Consider the following 22,224-nt stretch of genomic DNA (forward strand, 5'->3'; position numbering starts at 1 on the left):
TGTGGATGTAGTTTACGTTCCCAGTCCTAACTTTTTGTACCTGGAAGTAGAGCAAAAAATCCGTGAGGGAACAGGTTGTTTACGAGTGAAAATTTAAAAAAAAAACGTAAAAAAAAACGAAAGGGAAGAAAGGAAGAGAGTGGGGGTTCCCCCTTGATGCAACTTCCAATCTGTAGAAAGTCCTATGCCTTTAGAACAGCAGCGGCGCCATTTTGATATTTGCTTTTTTTTTACTACGTTAGAGATTTGACTCTCTAATTTGATGCAAAAGCGAATTCAAAGTTCCTTACTCATGATCTTCGCGTTCGTAAAGTTGAAGTAAGGATTGAACCAACCTAAAGGTTAGGACAACTACAAGTTGGTTGTTACTCTTAGGGAACTAGTGAGTAAGTTTATATTAAAACTAGGATTCTTACCTACACAAACATTAAATAAAAACATTAAGATTCGAAATATGCAACTAAGACAAAATACAATTTACTAAATAAAAAGGTGGAGAGCTAATCCTCCTCATGTGAAAATAATATTTAGTTGTTGATTTGAAAAAGTTCATTTGATTCTTCCTAGACTCATATACAAGCCCTAATGGACGAAAACTTGATCCCTAACATGTATGACTCATTTCTAAACTCATACATGTTAGCAATTGGAATCAAGCAATGACTTATCTCTAAGCTCATTCCTTGATTCTTAACTAGACACTACACCAACTATCATTTTGGGATAAGATGTAGGTCTAGTTGTTCTTCCTAACAACCTACCAAACCAACAACAATTATTTTCCCTCACATGAGTTGGATTAACTCCCCAAAAGGGAAGTTAGCTCATGATCCTTGGGATAAAGGATTACAAACTAGAAGAACAAAAGAGAGAGAGAAAGAGGAAGAAGAAAACCTAACTAAACTCACTTGCTTTTTATTTATTTTCTAGAAGAAAACCAAGGTTTCCTCCATTAAAACTATTACAAGTTTTTTTTTTTTTTTTTTCTAAAACTAAAAACTAAATAATAAGAATGACTAAGGAACTAAAATAATACAAGGTAAGGAAAAGAAGTCAAGGGAGTAAATGGAATGTCCCCCCCCCTGTTTTGTTTTCTTCTTCATTTGAGAGACATCTCATTTCCTCCCATGTGAAACATCAAACCACATTTACTTCATTTTTATCCACCACATTAAAACAAAGTGACACCTTGCCTTTTTTTCACTATTAACACCTAATCTAATTAATTACATGCAAGGTGTCAACTTTGCACCAATAATTTGTCATTTTTGTCTTGACATGCTCCATGATTGATGACTCATCCAATCTTGCGGCCCCATATATAGTGGGTCCTATGTGCGATCCGATTGGCGGTCCGGTCTTTGGGCAATTTTACAACTTCCGCCTATCGCGTAGAGTTCATCGCATACGATTGCGAAAGCAGCTCACTTGTCGCATTCGGAGTCCTGGTTCAAGAGGTAGGAGCTTCAGAAGTTTGATGCTTCTGTGCGGATTTGGAAAAATTCATATACATGTCGTTCCTCGTGCTTTATTGCAGGTTTAAACCATATTTCCATGTTTACTGCGAATACTTGCAAAAGTATGAAAACATATTTATTTCATGATTATTAAACACATAGTTAACCAAATTTATATGTCTCAACATGGTTTCATAATACACTTTTGGGTGTTTATCAGGGCTTGCATATGCAACATCTTGCCCCACTCACCAGAAAGTCGTGGAGTTGGGCATTTGCAATACCTTACCCCACTCATCACAAATCACATAGCAATCAAGCTAGAATGACTATATAAATGCAAAATGGTTTATCATGTCTATCAACAATATTGAATTATCACCTAGGTGTTCTTCACTATAAAAGAGAATGTGCACGCACCGACACTTAATACAAAGTATTCTAAGTTAAGTTAACCTTAACCAAGTTATTCACATGGCATCGCAGAAATTTCAATCACACTGTTTCATTCTTTTGCAGTAATATGATGTCTATTCTTCGCCGCAAGGAACGAATTCCATCCGGCAAAGAGGGGGCGGTGTATATACCAGTGTACTTGTACCCCTACAAACGATTATCATTGGGTATTACTATAAGAGCCGCCCACTAATGAGGTGTGCTTGCTTGCCCACTACCATGGCAGTCCCGCTTGCCTACTAGTGAGGCGTACTTGCTTGCCCACTACTGTGGCATCGCTTGCCTACTAGTGAGGCGGGCTTGCTTGCCCGCTACTGTGGCAGTCCCGCTTGCCTACTAGTGTGGCATTCGGGCATGCCCTCTATTGGAGCAATGACACTACCCACTAATATGGCACCCAAGTTATATATAGCAGGTTTGGAGATATGTTAAGGGATTTTTTCCATATGAAGCTTTTGAAAAGATTTCATACAAAGAGGGAAATATCTCATCAAATAAGGAAAGGGTATTTTAAGCAATAAGATTCCTATAAATACCCAACAATCATTTCAAACAAAGAACTACGTGTATTTTTGATACTTAATTCCCGAGAACAATTTGGATACGTAGGCAGCCATTGGTGGTACAGTCTCTTTCACTCTCTATCAACCTCTCCAACAAGATCATTGGTGTGTTTGTGTGAGTTCCCACCCAAACACTAGATATGTCAAGTTTGATAGTCTTCCAAAAAAGGTCAGAATCTGGCCACTCAGTCTATTGGAGCAGATATCTAGTTGTGTCAAGCTTGATAGTCTTCCAAAAAAGGTCGGAATTAGACCATCAAAAGAATTCCAAGAAAGATGAAGGATTTCTAGATTCTTATTTATTCGTTTACATGTAAGAAACATTCGGTCAATAATTCGATAAAAAAATTTGAAATACGTTAATACTATGTAGTAAGTTTTATACGAGTATTAAACGTTTTGAAATAAAAATTCGGTAAACTTAAAGAGAAAATTATAATATATATTTGTCAATATAATTAAAATGTTCCACTAATTTTACTCAACTTATTATAATTTTACTCTACCTATATGTTATAATGTTCTACTCATAATTTTACTTATAACTATATATTAATTATAATGTTGTACTTATAACTATATACTACAAATATATAATGCTCTACTTATTATAATGTTCTACTAATTTTACTCTAGTATAATTTTATAATATATATTTGTCAATATTTCCCTCTCTTTTATATTTACATCTCTTTTAGAATGTAGATTTGTAAATTATATAGGAAAATAAGAATTAGAAACAACACATTCATGTCGTTATGTTAGTTTACTCGATCATTTGATTTGCAAAAAGAAAAAAGAATGTCTTTCATAGATATACAAAAGTTTTTAAGTCATGGTCAATCTCATATCTCTTTTCCATTTTATTTTTTGTTTCTTATTTATGTTTCTTCATGCTACTCATCCTTACAAGAGTTTGGTTTTTAATTTTTTTTTATATGAAGTATTTTTGAATAATTCGGTAATTCGTGTTTTATACGTTTATAATGAAAAAAACGTGAATTATTCCGAATCATTGAAAGGTTCGGAAGTATTAAATGTTGAAAGGATCATGAGTGGCTTCAATTTTCTAACTAAAAACTACTTATATGAAAGATTAAAAAAAAAACTTTGCATGTTAACATTATATAGACTTTGTTATATATAATATGTTATATATAATAGAAGTCTATATAATGTATATAGCCTTATAATATTATAGGAAGTTAACAATTTATTGAATTGTTGTAGACTTGTGGACTAGATTATGTAGATATATATATAGACATAGTAGTATCAACTAATGACTTAAGTGCTTAAGTAGTTAATTTTATTAGTCCATATTAAATTCTTAGTAAACGCAAGAAATTAAATATTTGATACTCAAAATCTCTTCCTTTGATCACTTGCGTAATTTTGTCTCTACCGAAGGAAACACTACCAACGACAGTTTCTCTTGCTCTTTGGTTGAAAACCATGCCACTCAAATTGCGAAAGCAAGTAGGTATGGTCCCTGATAGATTATTCTGTGAGACATCCAATATGTGTAGGTTAGCTGATAAGAGTCCAAAACTGTAGTTTTAACCCCTTTAACAATATCACTTTTGACCAATTATGTGATTAATAAGTAAGAGTTAGTACTATTATCGTGTACTTATGCATTGAAGGCATTGGAGTCCAATATGTACAGAAATGCGCCCCTTTTGCGAGATAATGGAGCAAGGGTTGGTTGCGAAGAAGTTCTATGATAAAAGGCCAAGATTCAAGGAGAAAAAGCCTTTTTAAAGTCTGGTAAAAGCTTAAAAGTCAAAGTCAATGTGGGCAGATAAAGCAGAAACAGCACACAAAAGTCAGGAGAACTTTCGAAGGCCGTATCTTTGGACTCAGACCTCGAAATTGGGCCTACCTTATGTCAAAACGACCGACTTGGAAAGAGCTTTCCAATGGTCCCAGATTTGGTCCAATAAGAGGAGAAAAAGTGGATGAAAAGGCTGTTGAAGTCAAATCCAGCTGAAAAGCCCTATGTGGACTAAAGTACTGAGGCTTTGGGCTCGATTTTCCCGCCCAAAATAGGCTCCTCAGCCCATGCACGATTTTGTGGATCTGGTCTCTTCCATTTAACAAAAAGAAGACTTAGCTCTTAAGGATAGTTAGATCTAGATAAGAGAAATAGGTTTTAAAACTTAGTTTTTACTGAGAATTCATTTTTCTAGTGAGTTTTAATTAGTGAATGATCCAAATACTTAGTTTTAATTCATTAAATTAGTTTATATAGATTAATCTAATTAGTTGTTAATTCTATTAGTTGTTAGAACAAGTTTTAAATCTTAGAATAAAATACTCAATTTATATTTCAATCTTTAATTTTGAATTCAATCTTGCATTCATAGATTTAGTTGTTTTAAATTGATAATTAGTATTCATAATTTTAGTTCTAGATTAGTTTGAATTTTAGTTGTAATCCATTTTGAATCTTAGAATATTGATAAATTAGATTAAGAAAGTTAATTAGTTATTCAATAATAACTTGTTTTGATTGTTCTTATTTTAGAAATGATAGTATGATGATTCAAGGCTAAAACCTCCATTAGAGGGGTTTGAGAAAGCCTTGATGAAACTTGATTGTCGTTAGCGTAGAAATTGGTTGTAAAAATCTATTCTATTCTAGAAAGTAATTAGTTCACCATGAGAATGGGTTTGATTACTTCACATGCTAGTTGTTAGTTGGTAGAGATTACCATGAACAATTAGGGATTAGAAACACCCAATTGTTATACGAAAGCATTTCAATTCGGATTACGACATTTCTTCGTTAGTTTATTAAGTCGAATCAAGGTGGAATCAAATTCCCCTAATTCATTATCATATTGTCGATTTAGTATTTCCGTAGTTGAATTATCGTATCTTGATTAGTTGAATTACTATCGTAGTATAAATTCCATCGTTACTCTCATTAACTTTGATAGACTAATTATCGTAGTTAATATTGAATTCTAAAGAACTAGGAGTGGAACGAATTCTCTACTCCACTTATTGCAATAGCATCGAGAGTAGAAAACGTTGATAATATTAAGCTAAAATTAGCTTTAGTTTTACTTATCTTGCCGTAATTGTATTCGTAAGTAAAACTAGCTTTTTTACCTTTTATCAAATAGTGCAGCTGCCATCTTAGTTCTATTTAGATTGTTTTTGTTCGTATTGTTAGTATTCCCAAAGTCCCATTAAACCCACCCACCCTTGTTTGGTTCTAACAGCGATTGTTTGGTTCAGAAACTAAAAAAAATTCCATGAAAAAGCCTGAGCGCGACCTGTGCCCATCCAAGGCAAAGGTCGAGCACCCCCTGCGCTGACACGCGTGTAACTCGAGTTACACAAGGAGTGCGACCTGCGCCTATCCAAGGCAAAGTTCGAGCGCCCCCTGCGCTGACACGCCTGGAACTCGAGTTACACAAGGAGCGCGACCTGCGCCCTATCTAGGCTACTTGTGAGTGCGACCCGCGCCCTCTTATGAACAGCCCGATTTTCACCGGTTAGTACAAACTTCCATTTCTTAAAGTTATTCAGTGTTTCTAGCTTGAAAAATACACTGAACTCGCGTATACAAGACACTATTCATAAGCGAAGCAAGGAGGCATTCAGATACTTCTTTCTTCCACTCCTTGCATATCCTATTAGAGGATTTATACTAGCATATCAGGGTTGTTTTGACTGTTGTCATGTTTATTTAATATTGGACTTAGCCTTGCATGAGATTAAGGTTAGGTAGAGAAAAAACGATTAACGTAATCTATCATGAACGTCAACACACAAACCTATCTAGTATACCACACACTACACCTAAAATAATGGCTGAAGAAAGAGAGTTTCCTCTCTCTGACTATTACAAAGCCTTGAACGATATCCCAAAATCTTGCATCGTTCTTGCAGACCCAGTGGGGGATTTCTGAATTCCCCCAAATATATTTAATTTGTTACCCATTTTTCATGGGTTAGACCATAAAAAACATTATCAGCATATGCGTAGGATTGAACAAGTCCTTACCACATGCCATCATCCTACGGTTGGTGCGCAACAAATTAAACTGAGGGTGTTTCCTTTCACCCTAGCTGACAAGGCGGCGTCTTGGTTAACTGCCCAAGCGCCTAATTCTATGGACTCATGGGCCAAACTTGTTCAACTATTTATAGAACATTTTTACCCACCACTGAAGACAGATGAAATGCTTTCCAAGATTCATTTTTTTCGACAGAATCCTCATGAATCCTTTTCAGAGGCTTGGAATCGTTTCACTGACCTTCTTATAGAGTGTCCACATCATAACCTTGTGAAAGACACATTAGTTCGTGCCTTTTTCAAGGGACTTTTACACCACCATAAAGAGGTCCTTGATATAATGAATGGGGGTAGCTTCCTCAGTAAAGGAGCCTCAGAGGCTTATAAGTTTTTAGAAGGTCAAACAAAGCATAATAATAATTGGGGGGGTGGGGGGTAGTGACGATATCCCCGCTCTGCTAGTTCTTCTTCAACAGTTAAGGCTGCTAGTATGTTTGAGATTAAACCCAATCTTGAGCTTAAAACTTTAATCGAATCTCTCACTAGAAAGGTAGAAGCTATTTCTATTCAACAAAAGCCTATCCCCGTCATGAATATTAACTCTAACCCATGTAATTTCTGTTTGAGTCCTGAGCATCTCGACTCCTATTGTCCTCTCGCATATGAACAACAAACATCACAATAAGATAATGTTTGCTCTATTAATAGCTATTCTATTCCTAACGCCCCTTGGAGACAACATCCCAACTTCAGCTGGAGAAATAATCAACAAGTTACACCTCTAGGGTTTAATAATCAAAATGTTAGGCCAGCAAACAATTACAACCAAGCTTCACCACGACAAGGACAAGAACAAGGGAATTATAATAATTATAACAATAATAATTATAATGCTAATAGAGGTATCGTTCTGGTTAATCATAACTATCACAACCCACCTGTTAATAATTAATGTGACATAGTTCTTGTCACACAACCTGTAACAAACACTCCTCCACAACCGGATCGTTTCGACGCCTTATGCAAACGCAACAACTGATTTTATAGTCCATCCAACTTTCCTTACAGTAGTTAGCCCAAGAGAAAGTACAACCCAAAGGCGTGTTTCCAAGACAAGCGATACCTAATCCTAAAATAACAAACACAGCCTTTGAGGTAAACGGAAATACTAGTAATAAAAATGGAAATGTAGGTGAGCTAAATGCCATCACCACTCTCCGTTCTGGCAGAGTGGTTGATAACGCCATAACTATGCCTGTAGTTACCCCACCAGTAGTCCCTACATCGGATATTGAACTAGATACCGAAATAGAAACTGAAGATCCTACCCCTGTAGAGGTACCAGTTAAACCACAACCTAAGAAACAAAAAGCCAAGGTTAGACATCCTATTGATCCATACGCTAAATATAGAGAGAAACCACCGTTTCTCCAGAGATTAGCCATGTTAACCAATGATACGAATTTCGATGAGATTATAGAGGTTTTCAAAAATCTAACGATAAACCTACCCTTTCTGGAAGCGATTAAATAGTTATCTCACCATGTTAAGTTTTTTAAAGAGTTGTGCACTACTAGGCGTAAGACAAATATTCCTAAAAACGCCTTTTTAACTGAACAGTTTCCAACCTTATCTGAACATAATGGAATCGTTAAGTACAAGGAGCCTGGTTGTCCTACTGTACAATGCACCTTAGGAGATTCCCACACGACGACTACTCTATTAGACCTGGGGGTAAGTGTTAACTTACTCCCATATTATTTATATAAACAAATAGGTCTATAGGAGATGCAACCTACTAAAATGATGTTGCAATTAGCGGATCGGTCTATTAAGTATCCTAAGGGTGTGGTTGAAAATGTGCTTGTTAAGGTTCATGATTTCTACTATCCTGCTGATTTTGTTATCCTCGATACAGAAGTCGCTAACGACTCTGTTTCGATCATCTTAGGGCGTCCCTTCTTGGCAACTGCCAACGCGTTTATAAATTGCCGTGATGGTTCGATGTCCATGTCTTTTGGCCATCTTTCTGTTGAGGTCAATGTTTTTAAAATGATGAAAGAGTTACCAGATTTGTCTATAGATGGGGAGGTTAGCATGATCGAGAGTTTGGCTCAAGACTATTTTAATAACACGTTTCCAGAAAACTAGATGCATAAATTCCTTTCCATTGAAAGTTCAAATTTTGAGGATGACTACTACATAAAGGAAGTCAATGCCCTCTTCGAGTCTACACCTACCATAGACCCTTCTGTTGCTCCATCTACTGAGTTTGAAGACCTGTTACCTAAACAAGTCTTCACTACTCAAGATGAGGAACCACCAGAAGCCTTTATCGACACTCCCACCACCCCGGTGCTTAAACCTCTTACTTTTGAGTTGAAGGATATTTAACTTGATCTGGATGGTAGTCATCCAGTAATTATATCTTCTTTGTTGTCTGCAGATGAAGAGGCACGTTTGATTAGGGTAATTAGGGAACATCGTTCAGCGATTGGTTGGTCCCTAGACGACATTGAGGAGACAAAAGAGGGGTACAAAATGTAGTTGCCAACCACTTATCTAGACTAACAAATGATGATGATAGTGATTATGAGTCAATACCTGACTCCTTTCCTGATGAGCATCTGTATGTTTTTTTTTCTGCACCATGGTATGTTGACATTGTGAATTATTTAGCGTCTGATATTCTTCCTGATGTTTGGTCAAGAAATAAACGTAAGAAGTTCTTGGCCAGAGTTAAGCTGTACTACTAGGATGAGCCCTACCTTTTTAAGTATTGTGCGGATCAGATTATTCGTCATTGTTTCCCCAGTGGGAATATAATGAGGTTCTATCGTTCTGCCACGACAAAGAGTGTGGTGGCCATTTTAGTGGTATGAAAACAGCTGCTAAAATTCTTCAATGTGGGTTTTATTGGCCTACTCTTTTTAAAGATGCCCAAGTGCATTGCAAGACGTGTGTTCGGTGCCCACCAACTTAGGCGAATCACTAAGCGTAATATGATGCCATTAAATCCAATCATGGTGGTAGAAATATTTTATGTATGGGGCATTGATTTCGTGGGTCCTTTTCCTGTTTCCCACGGTTTCATTTATATTCTAGTTGTCGTGGACTACGTGTCTAAATGGATAGAAGCCGTGGCTTGCCGTAGCAATGGCCATAAGACAGTTGTATTTTTTGTTAAGGAATACATTTTCTGTCGGTTTGGCATTCATAAAGCCATCATTAGTGATGGGAGAACACATTTTTGCAACAAAGTTATTGCATCTCTAATTAAAAAGTATGGAGTTACACATAAAGTGACAACTCCTTATCATCCACAAACTAGCGGCCAAGTAGAAGTTTCTAATAGGGAAATCAAAAAGATCTTAGAAACAACTGCAAATCCTGATATGAAAGATTGGTCTAAGCGTCTAACTGATGCCTTATGAGCGTATATGACTACTTTAAAAACTCCTATAGGTATGTCTCCCTTCAGACTTGTATTTGGGAAACCTTGTCATTTGTCCGTTGAATTGGAGCACCGTGCTATGTGAACTATAAAAAGCCTTAACTTCAATTTTGATGAGGTGGGTGTCAAGCGCAAGTTGTAATTGAATGAGCTTGAAGAAATCCGTAGCGATTCTTATGATCTCGTGAAGGATTATAAAGCTAACATGAAACGTGTTCATGATAAGCAAATCTTGCGCAAAGAGTTTGTGGTAGGTCAAAAGGTCTTGCTTTACAACTCCCGTCTACATATTTTTTTCGGGAAATTAAAAACCCGTTGGTCCAGTCCTTTTCTGGTTACTGAAGTCACCCCTTACGGGGAAATCACCTTGGTAAATCCCAAGGACAACAATATCTTTCAAGTCAATGGCCAACGGTTAAAACATTTTCACGAGTTAATGTCCCCTGATGTGGAAGAAGTTCTTTTACAGGACCCTGTCTATGAGGACTGACCTTTGTTGTTTGGTGTACTTCCTTACACTTCCATATATTGGTAAGTGCATCATTCAGATAACCGGGCCCTCCATATGGATTGTGTGGCTGTAAGTACCGGATCCTAAGACCACGTTTAACATAATTCACGTTTTCCACTATTGCATGTTTTCATGGTTTTTGAGTCATGTTCCTTTATAGTGTGAATTATATCTTTATTGCTTTTCGTTTTCCTTATATTAATACGTATTCATAAAAAGAGGAAAAAAAAATTTAAACCATAAAAATAGCAATATAGGAAGTCTTGGGAATCTGACTTTAAAAGACCCACGTTTAAAACAAATTTTCTAAACTCTGTTATATAAAATTTGTTTGGGGGTGGCGTGTTGGTTTTTCCGTCTTTGATTGTTCAACTTTCCATTTTTGTTGCGTATGACGTTTAATCGTATTTTGATTCGGGTTGACATTATCTATGAATTTAGATTTCATTTGTTCGCATAATTTATGTCATTCAGGCACTTCGAGGCATTTTTCACATTTTTATATGTCAACCATAGTTAGAATAAAGTATTTTATGGATCATTGGATTGGAAATTCTCTCCTGATCGTTTCCATATCTCATTCGCAAAAATCGGACCGGTAACGAATTAGCAATTTTAGTTTGAAGTTTGCGCGCATAAAAACGGAATTGTTAAAAATCGAATTATGCTTGGGCCCAAATAGCGCACACATGTGCGTCTCCTTCCTCAAAACAAAAACAGATCGCGAGTTTCTTCTTCATTTCGCCAAAAAAAAAAAAAAAAAAAAAAAAAACCAAACCCTAACAAAAAAAAAAAAAAACCAAATACCACCACGCCAAAAAAGTTTCCCCCATTCCAAAACTTCTCTACATCATCTCCACCACCATTACCAATAGTTTAAACCACCGAAAAAAAAAAAATCCAAATACCATCGCGACCACCTCACCCATTCCAAATTTTTGAGTGAGTTTGATTTAAACTCATTCCCCACATTGCACTCAAGCCCACAAATCGACTCAAAACTTCAATGGCTAAAAAACAAAGACTTTTGCTGGAACAGGTTTTTACCGCCGACCACTTTACGTCGTTTTTTAATGACGAGATGATTAGGGGGGATTGGAATAGGTTGTGGTATTCGGAGAATTACTTCTACCACTCCGATTTGGTGTCGCAATTTTATAAGAAGAGGGAGTTGGAGGGTCAGAAAATTATTGTGAAGATGTCTGGGGCGAGGAGAGAAGTTTCTAGAGATTTGTTGGCTGAGATTTTAGGCAATACGCCAGAACCTCATCTCGAAGCCACCTTGCAAGAATCCTAGTATGCTGAAGTTCCTGCATTGATGAAAGACACTGTCTTGGAGGGACAGTACAATCCGAAATCACATTGTGTCCGACAGTCATCTCTGCGAACCAACCAGCTGGCTGTAGCTCAGTGGATTGGTAAGAACGTCATTGGGAAAGAGAAAGTTAGCGACATCAGGTTGAACTATCTGCATGTTCTCTGGATATTACAGGAGAAGAGGTATAAATTCTGCATCCTCGATTTTATATTACATATGATTAGAGGAGTTGGAAAAAGTATTGCACCCTTCCCTGTATTGATCACTAAGATCATGATGTCTTTTGGGACTGTTACAAAATCTGATCGTATTATGTTAAAGTTACATTCAAATGCAACTATTTATACAGAGTGTATCCAATTTATACAGAGGTTGCCGGAGGATAGGGTAGTTGATTCGGATGATGAGGAGGAGGATACGACATGTTTTGATGCCAATGCCTTGGAGAGGTGTACTTCTTATATAGAACGCATGTCAGTGTTGCATCATGGCTTGCGTTCCATTAATAATATCTGTGAAGACTTACGGACTAGGAAGGTTAGAATTCAAAATAAACAAAAGAACCTTCAGACGAATTTTGAATTGCTCAACGATGGTGAAAAGGATCTCTAGGCTAACATGGAGACTCTCGCCCAACGTGAGGATGCACATTGGGTAGAGATGAAGGCATTTATGGAGGCACATCGCCGGTTCCAAGTGGAAATTCTAGAATGCATGCCACCCATAGGGGGGGGGGGGTTCTTCCTCAGAGGAGTTTGTGAGGCATGAGCGTCGTCGCCGAAGGACGGATAGCTCGGGTCCATCTCCTAGGGCCCATCTTCATCTCGTGGCTAGTTGTTTAGGAAATTTATTGTTTTGATGTTGTTTTTATTGTTTTTAGTAGATTGGATGTTAAGTTGTTAAATTCAATAGTTAAATTTGAATTATGTAGTTAATTGTTATTTTAATTTCTATTTTAATTTAAATTGGGTTTTGTCTAAGCATGCGATGATTTTTGCGTAAATCCCACATTCCCGAGCTGTTAGGGGGTGGTATTCTTATTGTTAGCATTGCTTTTATCTGATCCACCATTTTAGAAGTAATTTTGCAATGAGTTGGTCGAGAATATTGCTATTATTGGTGTGGCTATGATTAGATATTGTGGTAGGATGAAATTTCAATGAGTTAGGAAGTTGCTATTCTAAATTCAATCTAAAAGATATTAGATTTGTTTTGGAATAAGGAATATGGGTTATTTCCGTTTTAGGTTTTGGAATTATTTTGTTTCCGGCAATTGTCTTAAATTTTTTTGGCAACTTGTCGATTCGTTTTAGAAACTAAAACCCTATATATCCTTGATTCATTCTACACACAAAACCCACACATCTCACTTTCATCTCTCACCCTAAACCTCTACATTTTTCCTTTTATTTTTCATTTCATCCTGCTCTTCACACACAGAGCGCGCCCCGCGCCCTACCAAGACCATTTCTGAGCGCGCCTAGCACTGAAACGCTTGTAATTCGATTTAGAAAGGAGTGCGACCCGCGCCCTTCAAAGGCCATTTCGGAGCGCACCCTGCGCCTTGACCTTCGCAAACACTATAATTTTCTGATTTTTTGAGAGTTTTCCAGGGTCGTTTGCAGCTCTTCTAGAGAGTAATTATTGTGATGGCATCTCCTACAGTCATACCTGAGTAGTCTTTCGAAGACTTATTGGGAAGCGAGACCTATGGAGGTTGGTTCCACGACAAGATCTTACAGTTAGAATGGCAACATCTACTGGTAAGTGATGACGACTCGTATTCACCCCAGCTTACTGCATATTTCTACAATAATGTTAATTTCTTTTGTCAACTTGATGGAAAACAAAAATTCTCTGTCGTAGTTAATGACACGATAATGGAATTCAGTAAGAATTTGGTAGCGTTGGTTTCGGGATTGCCTTTGCCTAATCTTACAAACACGTGGGGATATATGATTGATAATGCATACCTCTATGACTATGCGTATTTCCAGGAGTATTATGGGGGAGGGGTGTTTCGTGTAATGTACCAAGGGCGATATAACATAACCCTTGGTAGCTTGTCCCTGAATGTAGGCACCACCATATTATTCATCCTGATGAATATTTTAGGGGACTGGCAGTTTACTTCTGCAAATAGTACTGCTGGTGACATTTTCCTTGCTTTAGCTAAGGGACGTCGCCTATATGACATTCCCAGAGTTGTAGTGGCTAGTCTAAAAAGAGCCCATATCATGAGGCATAAGTATCTTCTTATGCCTGCTTTGGTTTGTCGCATCATGCGCGGTTGTTTACCTGAATTCAGTACCCAGTTCATGGATTGGGTTAGGGTTGAAATCATGAGACCCACCAATTGCGTGGTTTGTTCATTTCGAGTTATGACTTGGCCGGGATGGCAGGTGCAACCTCATTTGGTTGCTCCTTACACCCCATCAGACCGAGTAACACTTGATAGGTTAGCACAGGTTGATGATACACGGCAAAGCGCTTGGCAAATTATCATACCGTGGCAGGACGCAAAAGAGCCTTGGTCTTATGAAGAGGAGGATGACACTTAAACGATGGAGATAAGGTAAATTTTTATTTTAGTTAGTGTCTGCTTATGTCCCAAGCAATTTGATTCTTGTTAACCTCATAACGGGTGGAACTCATATAGAGTTGCGTCTGTTTTTATTTTTCTATATTAGTATGTTTTAACTTTATTTTGCTAATGCACTAAATTTTCACGCATTTCAATGGTAACTCCGATCCTCCTTAATTCTTTACTTTGAGGACAAAGCATCTTTTTGTTTGGGGGTGGCATAGAAACACGCGTAAATTAAGGCACCTGTTAGGATATATAAAAGTTCAAAAAAAAATAATAATAAATAAATAAAAAATAATATATAAAAAGTTATGCTATACACTTAAGAATATTTATATTGTTTTCTTTCTCTATGCTCTTAATAATCTAGAAGTTTCACGTTAGCTTTTGCATTAGAATAGTTTTTAGAAACTTACGTTAATATGTAGGTGATAATCTTTGCATCTTTCTATAAATATATTACATGAGTATCTATGATTGTTTGGCAGTAAGTTTATGAAATCTAGGCTAGAGTACTTATTCTACAAATCCTGTGAGAATATAACATAAAGCCTTATATGAGTGAAATATTTGAGAAAAATGACACAAGGGAGAAGTAAATTCCGGATAGAGAAATCACACATCTATTTGCTTGATCACTATACCTTATCCTAAGCGAGAATTTAGGCCCTCTTTGGATTGATATAGCCAAAAATTCAAACCTATGAATTATTTTCTGCTAGTCGCCCCTCTGAGCCTTTCTTTAACCTTTCATAAACCACAATTCCTTTACCCTTTTACAAAAACAAAACAAAATAAAAAATCAACCTACCCATTTTAGAATGAATCTGAGAATAGGATGAGTGAAGAAAAGAGAAGAGAAAAACCTGTGTAAACAAAAATTAGTTAGTTGCTTTCGAAAAGAAAAAGAAAAAAGTTTCCATCCTAAGAAAAGAAAAGAAAAGAAAAATAAAAATAGAAACAAAATAAAAACTCCAAAAATATAATAAAATGAGTCAAAAAGCCAAAATAAAAGGCTAAGGATGGAAACAAAGTGTAGAAGCAAAAGAACAATGTTTTCTCTAGTTACAGAATATGAAGATTCTATTATCTCAGACTAGTTCTTTTTGAATATCCATTTTCTTCATTCTTAAACCATCACCTAATCCCCGTAATACCTAATAAAGACCTCTAGCTCAATTAGGAATAGGTTAGTGTGATAGTAAGTGGCAGATGTGTTTGATCGATTTCGGCTTCCTTGTGTGTCATTGAGTTTGTAAGGTAAAGTGTGCCCACTGCATTAATCGGAGTAGCTTGAAACTTGAGCGGAAAAATCGAGTATTTTTATCTTGACTTTTATGTGAGGGACCTACTAAGGAGGGCTTATTCCAAAGTTTCAGAAACGGACCTGTTAGTGCATTTCATAGTATTACTCATTGTATATATGTTTCTTCGAAGATGATTGATTATTATGCATATATTAGCTTAGGTTTCGACTTGATTATTCTGTATTCATTGCTAGTGAGATGTATAGATAATTGAGACATAAATAAGGAAACACTAGTTTTATTTCTTAGTCGTTGTAGTATAGATGAAGTTTGTGTGTATCTTCACTGAAAAACTCTCACGAGGCTATAACTCGTCCACTAGAGAATTCCTAGTGGTTTAAGGCCTTGTTGCATATGGTCAATGCAATCGCACTCGGCGAAATGAGATTAGTTAGAACTCCATTTTTTGTCATTTATTTTAATTTCTCATATTTGCTTGAGGACAAGCAAAATGCTGGTTGGGGGTGGTTTGATAAGAGCCCAAAACTGTAGTTTAACCCCTTTAACAATATCGCTTTTGACCAATTATGTGATTAATAAGTAAGAGTTAGTATTGTTATCGTGTTCTTATGCATTTCAGGCATTGGAGTTGAATATGTGCAGAAATGCTCCCCTTTTGCGAGATAAAGGAGCAAGGGTTGGTTGCTAAGAAGTTCTATGATAAAAGGCCAAGATTCAAGGAGAAAAAACTTTTTTAAATCCCGGTCAAAGCTGGAAAGTCAAAGTTAACGCGGGCAGAAATAACACACAAAAGTCAACAAAACTTTCGAAGGCCGTATCTTTGGACTCGGACCTCGGAATTGAGCCTACCTTATGTCAAAACGATCGTCTTGGAAAGAACTTTCCAATGGTCCCAGACTTGACCCAATCAGAGGAGCAAAAGTGGACTAAAAGGCTGTTGAAGTCAAATCCAGTTGAAAAGCCCTTTGTAGACTGAAGTACTGAGGCTTTGGGCTCGATTTTCCCGCCCAAAACAGGCTCCTCAGCCCATACACGATTTTGTGGATCTGGTCTCCTCCATTTAACAAAAAAAAAAAAAAACTTAGCTCTCAAAGATAGTTAGATCGAGATCAGAGAAATAGGTTTTAAAACTTAGTTTTTACTGAGAATTCATTTTTCTAGTGAGTTTGAATTAGTGAATGATCCAAATACTTACTTTTAATTCATTAAATTAGTTTATATAGATTAATCTAATTTAATTAGTTGTCAATTCTATTAGTTGTTAGAACAAGTTTTAATCTTAGAATAAAATACTCAGTTTATATTTCAATCTTTAATTTTGAATTCAATCTTGGATTCATGGATTTAGTTATTTTAAATTGATAATTAGTATTCATAATTTTAGTTCTAGATTAGTTTGAATTTCAGTTGTAATCCATTTTGAATCTTAGACTACTGATAAATTAGATTAAGAAAGTTAATTAGTTATTCAATAATGACTTGTTTTGATTGTTCTTGTTTTAGAAATGATAGTATGATGATTCAAGGCTAAAACCTCCATTAGAGGGGTTTGAAGAAGCCTTGATAAAACTTGATTATCGTTAGCGTAGAAATTGGTTGTAAAAAATTATTTTATTCTAGAAAGTAATTAGTTCATCATGAGAATGTGTTTAATTACTTCACATGCTAGTTGTTAGTTGGTAGAGATTACCATAAATAATTAGGGATTAGAAACACCCAATTGTTATGCGAAATCATTTTCAATTCGGATTACGACATTTCTTCGTTAGTTTATTAAGTCGAATCAAGGTGGAATCAAATTCCCTTAATTCATTATCATATTATCAATTTAGTATTTCCGTAGTTGAATTACCATCATAGTATAAATTCCATCGTTACTCTCATTGACTTTGATAGACTGATTATCATAGTTAATATTGAATTCTAAAGAACTAGGAGTGGAACGAATTCTCTACTCCACTTATTGCAATAGCATCGAGAGTAGAAAACTTTGATAATATTAAGCTAAAATTAGCTTTAGTTTTACTTATTACCTTGTTGTAATTGTATTCGTAGGTAAAACTAGCGTTTTTACCTTTTATCATTAGCTATATCACACACGTTTGGAGGAACAGTACCATTGAACCTGTTTGATGTTAAACTTAGAATTTTTCAGAGCAACTAGGTATTTTCCAATCCACGAAGGAATCTCCCCTGAAAGTGCATTCTCGCCAAGGTCAAGAATGCTCAACCTGGTGTGGTTTTGCAAGGCTGAAGGAAACTCTCTGTGAAAATTGTTGTTGTTCAAGTGCAATGTTCCTAGTTGCTTCTAGAACTGACCAATTGAACAAGGAATAGTTCCTGATAGATTGTTTAATGCTAAATCTAGACCAAACAGGTTTTGCATTTTACACAATGAGCCAGGGATGCTTCCATTCAAGCAATTATTGGAAAGACTGAGAAACTTAACAAAAGGGATCATATGGCCAATAGTTTTCAGAATAGGTCCTGAGATTTTGTTGTTTGAAAGGTCCAAAATAGTTACATTGGGAGATAAATGAGGCACCTTTCCATATATCTGGTTGTCAAAGAGATCTAAATGGGTAAGGGAGGAAAGGTTTCTAATGCAATTTTATAATGAATCTGAAATATTTGAATTATGCATATGCAATACAATGAGTGTTGTTTATGTTCGGAGCCACTTTGGAAATTGAGCTCTTACTTCACAAGAACTCAGATAAATATCATCGAGTTGAAAGGGTGGTATCTAGTTAGACCTTATTTTCAAAGAGAGATAGTTCTTGCTCAAGGCTAGACTTTTTAATTTCGAGAGTTTGGCTAAGTGCACCTCATATACAACACCTGTCAACAGATTTGTAGGAACCGTTATTTCAGAACGAATATTTCTACAAACCGCGAGAACCCACACGTAGCGGAATCAATGGGGTTCTCACGATTTTGGATAGAAATCATACCTTTTAGAATCGGCTAAAATGTAATCTCTGAGAATCAAAGCTTTATCAAATCCGAAATCAACCCCTTGATCTTCTGTTGTATTCCTTTAGAATAGATTGGACGTTGTGTGGACAACGATCTACCAATCCCCTTCTTTCTCATAAAGCTTGATCCAATTTTGGATCTATCTTTCCTTGCCTCTTTTTCTAAACCAGGTGAATAGTGAATAGGTTAATTTCGTCCAGAGCGTAGAAGGATTCTATTTATAGGCTACAACAGGGACCATGAGGAGAAATTAGGGTTGGGCCTCCTGGCGGGCTTGGGCTTCCCATGTTCGCCCAGAACACATGGCCCAAGTCCGTCAACAAATGACTTATTCCACTAAAGGCCATTGTTGCACTACCGCCCTAATCTCAAATTACGTGTCAGCGTTTATGGGCTCCATATTATATGCTCGTTGATCTCCCCGTGTTTAAGATATCGAATGTCCATTGATTAAATCAAGTTACTGACAACTACATTAATCAACTTCTTATGTCCTTGAGTAGTACCACTCAACCTCATTGTCATGTCAGAATAAATCCACCTGCAGGGTTTACATGACAATGTTTTTGAGCTCTTCAAGGGGACATCATCAACCCGACTTCTTGCGGGTCATGGATTCCTTCTATAATCAACAGCACACCTTACATACAATGTCATTATCCAATCCATCGAGTTTGTTGATTCACAAATGAATCTCACTCATTGATGATTTAAAGCAATGTACAATGCACGTAAGTGCCCATTATTATATCCGGATTAAGAGGACAAGCATCCATAATAACAAAGGCGTTTGTTCTCTTATACAGTCAGTATAAAGAGAAACAACCTCACTTGGTCCTGTTTAATACACACAAAGTGTACTAGTGTAAGTAAGTATGACTGTTGTGTTTACTTTCATAAGCTTCGTGGTAATGACTTCATCTATCTCCTTCTTTATGTGGATGACATGCTTATTGCTTCCAAAAGCATGGTGGAGATAGACAAGTTGAAATCTTAACTTAGCTCTGAGTTTGAGATGAAAGACTTAGGTAGAGCCAAGAAGATATTGGGCATGAAGATTGACAGAGATAGGAAGGAGCGACGAATAGTTGTATCTCAGAAGAAATACCTTCAGAAAGTAATTTCTCATTTTGGTATGGAGAATGCAAAGTCGGTTTCTACACCTTTAGTTGGGCATTTTAGGCTTTCAGCTAAGTTCTCTCCTAGTTCGGTGGATCGGATGAACAAAATCATATGGCTAATATTCCTTATGCTAGTGCAGTGGGCAGTTTGATGTATGCTATGGTGTGCACACGCCCAGACATTTCACAGGCAGTTAGTGTTGTAAGCAGGTATATGGCAAATCCTGGGAAGTAGCATTGGGAGGTAGTGAAATGGGTACTAAGGTACTTGAAGGGTACCTTGGATGTGGGATTAGTTTATGGTGGAGGCACTTGTTATGTCAGTGGGTATGTGGATTCAGATTATGCAGGTGATCTAGGTAGACGACAATCGACTACTAGTTATTATGTGTTTATGATGCATGGTGCACCGGTTAGTTGGAGGTCTATGCTACAGGCTACAGTTGCTCTATCTACTACTGAGGCAAAGTATATGGCAGTGGTAGAGGCAGTGAAAGAGGCACTATGGCTTCGAGGTCTTCTGGATGATATGGGTATTGAGCAGAACAATGTTGCTTTGTATTGTGATAGTCAAAGTGCTATTCATTTGGCGAAGAACCAGGTTCATCATGCTCGGACCAAGCATATTGATGTCCGTTATCACTTTATACGGGATGTCATTGAGGATGGTGATGTAGCACTTGAGAAAGTGGACACCCATGACAATCCTGCTGATATGTTGACAAAGGTTGTCACCGGAGTTAACTTCCAACACTGTTTGGACTTGCTCCAAATCCTACATGCTTGAAAGAGCCCTTTGTGGGCATGGCCCTTCGGGGCGGTTGACTGCGAGTTCTGGATGGATGTGTTCGACTCAGTTTTATGTGTTAAAACCTCACCGAGGTGGAGAATGTAGAGAAAAAAGACGTTTTTCTCTTTCTGGTGTTAAGGGTGTGACCCGCGCTCTATTTGGTCTCCATATAATTATTCTTGTTAACCAGCTACTGAAATTATTCCTCCACAAGTTTAGAGTTTTTAGACTATATCCGATGGATGGGGACAAAGAGTTTTCAAAATCTCCAACCTTTCCTTGAAAAAGGTTACGGGACAAGTCTAATGTTTCAAGGTGGTATAGTTTTTTTAGTTCATTTAGAATTGGGACATCAGAACTTAATTCATTATAGGAGAGATCAAGGTACCTAAGTGAAGTCATGTTCAGAAAAGGTTGTGGAATTGAACCTTTAAGGTTATTATCGCTAAGGTCAAGGTTCACAAGAGATAATGAAAGATTGGCATGAGAAAGAAACAAAGGAATCTCATCTAATCCACAATATGATAAGACTAGACTGGATAAAGAAGGAAGTGAACTGGATGGCATACTAAAAAGATTTAGACCACGGAGGCCAAGATGTTGTGAAGTAAACAGATTGGAAACCCAATGGAGGCTGTCTAAAACTAGTTCATAACTAGAGGATATATCTAGAGAATGTAACATTGATAGATTTCCAAGATCATGTGGAACAGTTCCTCCAAACATTGCAAAAGAGAGGTTCAAATATTTTAATTTCTTAAACGATCCAAAAAACTTTGGGATTTTGATTCCTGTAAAATTATTCCAACTAAAGTCCAAATAATTCAAATGTTCTAACTCAAGAAGTGAAGAATTTACCTCAATCACTTTAAATCTAAAAACTTGGAATGTGAATGGGGTTCGGAGATCAAGCTTGACTACATTCCCAATTTTATTGTTGCATCCCACTCCTTGCCATTTATAGCAGTCTTGGCCTACCCAAGACAATAGCCTATTTGATAGATCGATCAGCTATCACCCCTTGCTTGAAATCAACAAGTCATAAATATTAATACCAACTAAACAGGACCATAAACACGAATATAACGGTTTTTGCAACACCATATTGCAGGCAATAATAGGAACTTTTATTGGAGGAAAGCTAATTTTCTAAGGTTTCATGGACTGTTTAGTGGTGTTTCCTAGATTCTTCTTATATATAGCCATAAAAAAAGAGAAGTGAAGATTTGCTTTACTAAGTGGGGATAGTGCGTATGGAATAGGGTTAGAAGTCTAAAATTGGAGACGACTTGTACACCTAGAGAAATGAAGACTTCGTTTGGAGGTGAAGTCAGTCAATACTATATATGGAATATTAGGAACCAAAGAAAAAAAATCCATTAAAGTCAATACTATATGGAATATCAGGAGCCAAAGACAAACTCCACGTCGTAAAAAGAGCAATTCAGCTGGATTAAAAATAGGAAAATCAGATTAGTCGGATCTCTAACTTAAAATCGGATCATGAATAAAAGACAAGGTGAATATATACGTATGAAAGAAAAGAAAAATAAAAGTAAAAATTGCCTTTTCTATGTTTAGAAGAGCCTATATTCTTAAGACCACTATAAAAATTCTCGAGAGTTGTGCTCCAAACATAAAAAAAAAAATATATTTGACTTGGATTACCGATTAAGAACTGACTAGC

The sequence above is a fragment of the Coptis chinensis genome, chromosome 2 (genome assembly GCF_015680905.1).
Source record: "Coptis chinensis isolate HL-2020 chromosome 2, ASM1568090v1, whole genome shotgun sequence".
Taxonomy (NCBI): Eukaryota; Viridiplantae; Streptophyta; class Magnoliopsida; order Ranunculales; family Ranunculaceae; genus Coptis; species Coptis chinensis.